Source organism: Macrobrachium rosenbergii, chromosome 30, assembly GCF_040412425.1.
Source record: "Macrobrachium rosenbergii isolate ZJJX-2024 chromosome 30, ASM4041242v1, whole genome shotgun sequence".
Taxonomy (NCBI): domain Eukaryota; kingdom Metazoa; phylum Arthropoda; class Malacostraca; order Decapoda; family Palaemonidae; genus Macrobrachium; species Macrobrachium rosenbergii.
In genome coordinates this window covers 33,661,192-33,671,414 of record NC_089770.1, presented here as the reverse complement: position 1 = coordinate 33,671,414, position 10,223 = coordinate 33,661,192, and the positions used below count along the sequence as shown (strand labels likewise).

The window sequence follows — 10,223 nt, the reverse complement described above, 5'->3', positions numbered from 1 at the left end:
GAAGTGAAATCCCCAGCATCCAGTCGTCATCACTTCATCCTAATTTAGTGCTCCAACAGGATCCCCTTTACCTGTCTAATTATTCCCATCTTCTGATTTGTATTATTGTAAATATATGTGATTCTAGTTATCCTAAAAGTTTATCTAAAATTTCCCTTTCTACCAACCCAGGATTCTATTCAGATTGCATCACCCCTTGTGGTAAGTCTCCTTCCAGGGTAGAGAATATAAAAGTAGCGACCCTTGCCCAAGATTTGTAGCCTGCAACATTATTACCATCCAGCAAAGAGTCCTGCTAAGCTGGATGCAAGACGAAAAACAAACCTTTCACCATAGATCCCCTTAAATAAGCACATACAATCGAATGAAGGTACACAGCATAAGTATTTTGTTACTTTTGTGTTATTGTGATAATAAATCTTGACTGGAATTTTTTTTATTAAAGTATTTCTAAGAATTAAAATTCCTGCACGCATGAGAAAGAGTGTTGTCATTTCGAAACACGAGTTTTGCCGCTAGTGCATGCTAGCAACTTCTTCATGACTTAAATTGCTAGGTGTTAGTTAGGAAGTGAAGTGTTAACAGTGTTAAAAATGGGATAGTACTTTTATTTACCCAAACACATGCTCTGGATAATTCACCATCCATTGTTACAGATAGGACACACACCATCTGGCAACACAAAGGCGATTATACTTTGCCCCTCTCTATCACACACACGCAGTAGCAACCATGCTAAAATTTCTAATTAATCTCCTAAGAAATTCCATGTCCACCCTTTGAAAATTTACATTTACAAAGTTCATTCATACGTGGCCACGCGAGCCACTTTGTAAGTCTAGAAAGAGTTTCATTTTGATTTCCTAAGTTCGTGTGCATAAGCAATTCTTCACTCCCATACCTAAAACCTACAAAGAGGTGAGGGAAATTTTCCCAAAACTGTTCGCCATTATCTCATAAAACTTCGTGCCAGACTACACTCAGACAACCTTGTGGCCAACACACTTGCTTGGCTACCTGTCACGACATTACCTTGTGACCTCTTAGAGTAACATAAAACTTCACAAACCATTATGATCATGTGTTTTCGTCAGGTCAATCTTTTCCTATAATGTAAAAATCTTCACACAAGTGATCACAACAAATGAACATCAGTTACATGATAGCTTGCAGGACCCTGCTTGCTTTATATTACTAGCAGAAAATTAAGTGTACATATTTCAAGAGTATCTCTGTGTGTACTTAAAACCAACCCCAGTTGTTTTCAGCTGAGCCTTTACCATTGCATCCATCCCACATGTCTCTCACCAAACTAAACTCCACTAAGGCTTACGCTAACTATTTACCAAATTTCCATGTTACCACACACGGCCAAGTGCTCGAACTTACCAATTATCAAGGGCTCTCACAAATTCTTAAAAATCCTGCGTTCGGTTCTGTGGAACGAGCCTGCACCAGAAAAACCAAAACCACGTTCTTTTGAAGAAACTTAAATTCTCCAAAACAGACCAAACCCGTTCTTTTCAAACAACCACGTCCTTTTGAATAAACCTACGTTCTCCGAAACAGACCAAACCCGTTCTTTTCAAACAACCACGTCCTTTTGAATAAACCTACGTTCTCCGAAACAGACCAAACCTGTTCTTTCCGAACAACCATGCTCTTAGGAACAAACCTACATTCTCCAGAACAAACCAAACACATTCTTTTTGAACAAACCTACGTTCTCTGGAACAGACCAAGAATGTTCTTTTCCAACAGCCAACATTCTTTTTGAACAAACAAATGTTCTCTGGAACAGAAGAAAACTGTTCTTTTCGAAAAAACAACAACATTGTTTCGAACAAACCTACATTCTTCAAAACAAACCAAACCTGTTCTATCCATTTGAACAACCCTAAAAACATTCTTTGAATGTAGGGTTCTCAAAGCACCAAGAGTGCAATCCCAGTTCTCTGGGACCCCACAACTAGTGCGATGTGGGCGTAAATGGCCATTTTGCAGATAAATTCTCTCACCCCACACACCTGCAACGCAGTAGATTAGGAACAAAAAAATTTGGGGCCAGCTTTCCATTGTGATGAGTCAATTAAATAAAATCCATAATCTACCCCCGAAATAATATTCAAAACACGCCAAAAAATTCAGTATTTATTTCCAGATCATAATAATCACCAACCAAATATTTAATTAAGAAGAAATCAGTAAATTTACTAGACCCATAAGAACAAGAAACGGAATGTAAAACTAATGTAATAATGTAGTTACACAATGTAATTATATGTAAATGTAATGCACATAATTAGCCACCAGAAAAAATACTAAGTAACTAAGAACCATTATAAATATAACCCCAAATCCCTCCCCAGTCACATTCCCATCATGCGCACTCACACGCATATACTGTATATGAGACATTTCCTTACCTTTGTAATATGTTTATATACTAAAAGGTCCTCTGTAAATTCACTTAATTACGAAATGTTTTTTATATCCTTCTGTATTTACTTACGTGCATGAAGTTTTGAATAGTTTAGGGCGTCAACTTCATTTGGTTATACGGTGGCCGAAAATAAAGTCACAGGAAAAAAGTCAGAAAAGTCGTAATCGTTTTGGCTGGGATAATAAAAGTCACATTAATTTGTGGCTACCGGAAATAAAGTCACAGGGAAAATTTATATAATTTTGGCTGGGAAAGATGTCAGGTAATCAAACAAAACAATCAAGTCAGTCATAATTTAAGAGACAACCAATTAAAATAAATTTTAAATCAGTTATTAACTTAATAAAAGACTTGTAATTTTGGCTAGGATAAAGTATTGACATCATTGTATATATATTATGGCATTGCATGTATGTGAAGTATTTAACCTGGGATTATCCCATTTGGAACTGACTGACTTGTTCTCGAATTTTCAACATTTTTTTTTTTTTTGCCCCATGGGAAGGTCTATGCTGACTCCGTTACATATATATACTGTGTGTTTATTTTGAACTTCAAAACTTTCTTAAAAATAATTATAATAATGATCTTAATATCATAGCTAAGGAAAGAGTGGTATATATATCTTGGGCACTGACAAACACTTAAGTGACTCCCATATAATCATGCTTCAATACAAAGCTAAACCTATTCCAGTGGAAATACTCGACTCTTTCTCTGCCTCTCGTGTAAACGACTATCTGTATTTTTACAATATGGACTAATAGACAGTTATACATAGCTAATGGTGTGAAATTCCTAGAAGCATGGAAGTACACACGAATCTATGCTCAGCCTAATGGCAGAGTTATGCGGATCTGTCGTCACATTGTTTATAAATTCAGCAACGGACAGCACTAAGGGTTTTATCTACAGCGAGCAAATTCACCTACATACATAAAATAAGTTATTTACAAAATGGGGTGATCTTATACGCCTATAATTGCTGTCCATACTCGGCCACCTGGATACGCTAATCCTCTCTGCTGTTTAGGTCAAATAAGGAACAATGAGTAACTATAGCTTACTTTTGCTGTGTACATACTCCCTGAAATAATGAAAATGAAGACATTCACAGGACAATATACTCTACTAATACTTTCAGTACACGTAGCTTTATTCCAGACGTAATTGAAAGGTTTCATCCACAAAAAACGTTTCATCCACAAAAAATAAGTTTTGTTTTATTATCATCAATGGCTTTCTGGCATCGCAAGGAATCAGCTTTCATTTGCAGTAATTATCAAGTATATCACTGCAATATTTTTTGCTTACTTCATATTACTAAATTTTTTTTATACACATCGGAACAGTTACAGAAAAATATAAACAGTTTACGTAATATAATTAGTTCTACTGATTTTTACCACATCTTTTTACCATAAAATTATGACTGACTATTCCTGCGATTTTATTACCTTCCTTCATAACTTAATGTGACCTTTTTTCGGGCGTATTTCATCTGGGCGAATTTGGGCATTAGTCGATATATCATTTGGGCGACTATTCATTATATCGTTTGGGCGACAAAAAATCAAAATCCTGCAAATTGGCACCAATCACTTGGGCGAAAAAAAAAAATTAAAATAAAAAAAAATAAAAAAAAAATAAAAAAAAAAAGCAGAAGTATTTTAGGACAAGTTTCCACGTGGTGTTAATTCTGTAATCGGTTGGCTGGTAACTCAGCAGTTAGCTGGTTAATTATTGACAGTCATCAGCATTAGTTATTCATTACTCGGCCGAAACAAACCGACGAAAAAGGTGCTCGATATTTTCTGGCTTTTTTTTTTGTATAGACATATTGAAGAATGCTTCGTGGCAGTGCACAAACAACAAACAAATGTAAAGTCAGAATTAGGTGACGCTATCCGAAGTTTCCGGATCGTAGCCAGGATAAAAGGAAGACCGATTTTCCAAAGTTTCTGTCCTGGCGTTCTCAATTCTCAAGCGAACCCAATTTACTCTCAATTCTAAAATAAGTATTACCAAGAGATTGGCGAAACTAACGACCAGAAGCACAACCCCATCCTCACAAAATCCTTTGAGCAATTTGAACATTCGAAAACTTTAGAGCCAGAGACAAGGCCACCAACTAATTAAACAATGCATTATGCAAAAATCCTACATTTCTATCGCCTCAATTACCTGATACGTACAAGTCCAACGTTAAGGCCTGTGTTGTAGGAACCATCGACAGTTACAGTAACTTCAACAATTTATAGCACAAGCAATAACCACTCTCGGGACAAATTACACTATCACTACTAAAAATTTGCTACATGCTTAACTTTAATTATAACCTTTACATAGAATTTTGACTCAACCCCGTTAGACCTTTAAAATATTTTCTTGGTGGTCTTATGTCAAAGTGAATTTTCACTTCCAACTCTTATCGCTCAGTCACCTTCACAAATAATCTCAGCCAAATGCGCTCTCCAGATCTTAAGGAATGATCTTAAGCATCGATTATTCCAGTCATCAAAGGGGTCAGAAGACTCACTTTACTGAACAGAAGTTTAAATCTACATAGACTGCAGCAAGTAAGCACCAGAATTAGAGGTTAATATACTAGACTCCCCTCAGAACTAACAACCAGTATTTCAGTTACTTCATTTCTCATATCAACTTCTCCATCTTACTTCTGTTAACTAACCAATCAGTAACTACCATTCCTTTGATTTCATAGGACATTCCTCGTCTTTCAAGGAGTATTACAAGTCTTCCCAATCAAATGACATTTTGAGGTTAAAGAAATGGACAAAAGTTTATAGACATGTACATTATGCTGGTCTTCATACACGTAAACACTATCACACATCCAAAGTAATCAGATTAAAAAATTGAATAGGTAGAGTACAGCATCTACCGAGTTCTATTTGTCAGGGTAAAAGAATTTAGTGCGCTTCGAACCGTCACTGGACAGTCTACTACAAACTGTTCTTGCTGTCTGGGTAACCAAATTCAGGGCGCTTCGAATCCTCGCAGGATACTCAGTCTTAACGAAGAAGCGTTGCTTTCCATTGGTATTAGTGTCGATGTTACGGTCTGCTGCAGCTACACCAAGAGCCTGTGCATAAGAAAAGTAGTTTGTTTGGTTTCAGAACATACTAAAGGTTCCCATGACATAACCTACCTCAAGTGAAAATAGCCTGCTCAGTTAGTCCCAGCAGCTATTCTAAGGTTATTATCTTAATACTATATCGTATGAGTAAACTTTCCCATTAACAATCCCATGTATTAGTATTGTTACTTCAAACTGCCATCAAAAATCACATTAACAATCCCACATATTACTACCATTGTTCCTTCAAACTCCCAAAAGATAACAGGATAGAGAGTGCCATCCTTTAAGATATGGTTAATAAGGCACAAATCTTACACTGAAACAACTGCATCTGACTTTGGTGTTACATAAGTGTGAAAGGTGCCATGAAATGCAAACACTGACAACTTTCGTCCTTTAGTATCCAGTCTTACAGGAATTGAAACTGCACAATCCCAGGGGCCAAAAATTAAGTTGGGGAATTCAGAATGAGAAAGGGGTTCCCGAAGCAAGATTCGGCACTGGAGGAGAGGTGGATGAAGGTAGGGGTCAATGAAAATATGCAATGCAATCAGAAATGTCTATTTCCTAACATGAAAGCTTTGCTTGAGTAAGGGATGGGAGGGTGGGGATGTTGAACACGTTGACGGAACGACGTTAACAAGACCGCCCAAATTTGAGTTACAATTTACACTTAACCAACTTGTAAATATCTGACAAAGTCCACGACATGAGCATCTAAAAAATTCCTTAACATCCCAAGACCTAAGCCTCGTAGAAAATCGTTAAGATCCACCTATTACCTGTCTAGTTCCTATTTACTAGTGGGAATGAAATCCTTTAATGTCTCAGATCCAATTTACTAGTGGGAATGAAATCCTTTAATGTCTCAGATCCTATTTACTAGTGGGAATGAAATTCTAAGTTATAAACATGTCAAGAGTTCCCCTACCCTATTCTTAGCTGCACTAATATATTCAAATTAAAATCTCATTACCAAACAAAGGGCTCATGTACTTTAATAACCTCTGCTATTAATAACGTGCACTGTCAATTGTCTCACTAGGTCTGACTATCGCGTTTTTACCCCAGTATTCCCAGCATCCTTAAGATATAGACTTCAGTGTCTATTACCTTTATCTTAACCCCTGCATCTATATAAAATTACCCGTTCTTAACCCTTTTCTATATATTCAAGATCTATACCTCAAAGGTCTAACTCATTATGTCTAACTCAGATCTAATCAATCTAACTCAAGGTCTAACTTCTAACTTGGTTGGTTTGAAATACCTGTTGAGCATGGTGACAAAGTCACCATGCTTGTTTTTGAACTTCCTGTTGTGCATGGTGACTGACCAAGTCACCATGCACACTCGAAGTCCACCTTTGCCTGGCAGTGGCACCGCCACCCCGGCAAAGGTGGACTTGGGAAGTCGGCAAAGAAAAATTCACACGCAAAACTCAAATTCAAAACTCAATTCACCACGCAAAACTCAATTCACACGCAAAGCTCAATTCACACGCAAAACTCAATTCACACGCAAAAACTCAATTCACGCAAAACTCAACGCAAACTCAATTCACACGCAAAACTCAAGCTCAAAACTCACAAAACTCAATTCACACGCAAAACTCAATTCACACGCAAAACTCACTTTTGAAGCAAAACTCAATTACCCAAGAGCTTTAAAAATTGTTAGTGTTCAAAAACTTCAAAATTCCAAAATATGGGGCTTTACTAAACTTTACAATTCTAAAAGACGAAACTAGCTGATATTACAAGATCAAAACACATACGGCAAAAGTTTAAATTTCAGCTAGTTTAAATCCACTAAACTAAAAAAGTTAGATTTACTCTACAAACTTTCAAAAATTACCTTCCACCACACACACATTAAGCTTCCACACACATTAAGCTTCCACACACATTAAGCTTCCACACACATTAAGCTTCCACACACATTAAGCTAATGATCAAAAATAAAAATTACATACTCTAAAACAAAAATGTCTGAAGCTGAAACAAACCCTAAAATTCCTTGAAATGTTCAAAGCTCAAAAATAAAAATTACAACTTTAAAAAAAAATTTAAAATTATCAAAACTAAGGTTTTGAATCCCCAAAAATGAACCAAGTAAATTAAAACAAAATCTAAACTTAAAATCAAAATTCTCAAAATCAAGGTTTTGAATCCCAAAAAATGAACCAAATTAATTCAAACAAAGCTTCTCAAAATCAAGGTTTTGAATCCCAAAAAATGAACCAAATGAATTCAAACAAAGCCTAAACTTAAAATGAAAACTTAACGAGTTCTGATTCTGAAAAAAAATAAGCTAAAAAATGTTTAGGGGTTGCTAAAGTCACTACTAAAAAAGCAAGAAATACCAAACTCACCCATTAATCCTGTTTAGTCATAAGGTATCGGTACATCCAAGACAATTCAGTAACTCATTGTGGCACGCTTACTTGACATCCTGACCTGCAGTAAGAAAATACATATTATAGCCCAAAATGTTCTAGCAAGTGGAAAGAACCAATGACTGACTATTGGTTACAATCAGCTGGGCCATCTTATAAGTTTTAAAATACTAAGACAAGGAGCAGCAAGCAAGGCTTTATAAAAACTGATAAGCGTTATTACTAGTTAAATGCCACTTAAGCCTACAATAATTAAGGCCTATAATAAAGTTTAAATCAACTTAATATACCCCATATTAGGAAGGCTATGGTTGTCAAGTTAAGCCTCTAATCCTCAAGAAACTTTAAACCCTATTGCATCGAAGACTTGCTCGATTGCAGTATAAAGTTATAACTAAAAAATCCGTAGCACTGCATAAGACTGCTAGTATAAAACCAAAGTACATAGAATTACCACTCAAAGCAATCTAGTTCAGCTTAGTAATAAATAGGCTTCGAAACCAAGTAAATATCACGTCGACGCGTAATCTACAACAGCACTTAAAATACCAAACATTTGAACAGTTATTGTAGGAAATTACAACAAAAAATTCGAAAATACCCATATTTGAAGATAAAAAATAAAAACCGCAAACTGAAAACTTTCATACGACAACTAGTCTTTACTCAAGTACCACAATCTAAATATTTGAAAAATATAAAATGCAAATTTGGCAACAGTATCCACTCGCCAACCCAGCAAACCTTGAAGCACGCCTTCACGCCTAAAATCTATCAAAGTCTGTTCACAATACGACATATCTGAGAAACTGCTTAAGCTTCTTGAGAACTGAATGAATATTATTAACATAAGGCATGCAAGTGAAGCATATAGGCAATCTGAACCAAGAACAAATTGTAAGTCAGGCTAGAGAGCACTTGTACACTGCGAACCCCGCCTGAAGTGAAGACCACACAACAAAGCAAATTTAAAAAAAGAACTCTCCTATTCTGCAGGAGCTACGATACTGACGATAAAACAATTATAATAGAAGACGCACCTTACTTTGAAAACGGACAAGTGCCCGTCAGAGAATCACCCCTGTGGAAGACTATACATCACACCAAACAAATTGAAACGAAGAGAAACCAACGATCACCCAGTAAAGAACGGCCGAGATCCCGAACGCAAATAAACGTGGAAGTCGAGTTAGTATCAACGAAACCTGTCTTCCCAAGCCGGAGACTCTACAACACTGAAACAAGCTGTTCTTGAGGATAACAGCCAACGACCGCTGCAACTGCCTGTTTGTGGGCGTCACTTTATCGCCCTTTCGCCACCGAAGAAGTTTAAGGCGATGATCAGAAAATCGACAGAATTAATAATAATAATAATAATAATAATAATAATAATAATAATAATAATAATAATAATAATTGTTATTATTATTATTATTATTATTGAGAGTTGTTGGGTACTCTTCCTTTTTTAGCGAACTACCCCAATTTTGTATCAGCAGTTAGCCCATCTAAAATTATTATTATTATTATTATTATTATTATTATTATTATTATTATTATTATTATTATTATTGAGATTTGCCATTTACTCTTCCTTTTTAGCAAACTACCTGAATTATGCATGTTCGGTCTTTATCTGGAATTATTATTATTATTATTATTATTATTATTATTATTATTATTATTATTATTATTATTATTATTATTATAACAGTTGTTGCTGTTGTTTTCAGCAGTGCTTGGGCAAAAAACTTCATGAATATTACTTGTTACCAGCGTACTTAATTTAGTAAACTGTATTGTGTTCATCTTATCATTCATCTTATTGTTCATCGGATATTATCATTATTATTAGTTACTGTATCATGGCGCTGACATGGTCAAACAAAAAATAGTATAGAACACTTTTTATTAGGTGATCATAACTGGCAGCAATATGCAATTAATTTTTAATTATTATTATTGTAACAGGTGCGTAGGTTCGTCATCAACGGTGACCTTCAGCGATTAGGCCATATGATTTCAAGGCTTGCATGATAAATATATCCCAAAATTTTGGGAAATTGTGAAGGTAGGAGGACAAAGTGGCATTAAATAAATCATTTTATTGTTAATTAGCGGCTAATTCGAACAGTCAATGAAATGAAACCAGATGATATTTTCGATCGTCTGATACCATCCTGTTTCTCAAGATGAAAACTATTATCATCAGGATTATATATATATATATATATATATATATATATATATATATATATATATATATATATATATATATA

General features: G+C 35.3%; 1 long non-coding RNA gene across 1 annotated transcript; it reads right to left on the bottom strand.

Moving 5' to 3' along the window:
• Positions 1 to 5,245: 5,245 nt before the first annotated feature.
• Positions 5,246 to 9,140, bottom strand: LOC136855169 (uncharacterized). The gene is made up of 3 exons (XR_010857937.1): positions 8,985 to 9,140; positions 7,921 to 8,005; positions 5,246 to 5,549 (listed from the first exon to the last, which is right to left on the bottom strand). It is a non-coding gene; the product is annotated as an uncharacterized lncRNA (long non-coding RNA).
• Positions 9,141 to 10,223: the final 1,083 nt, after the last annotated feature.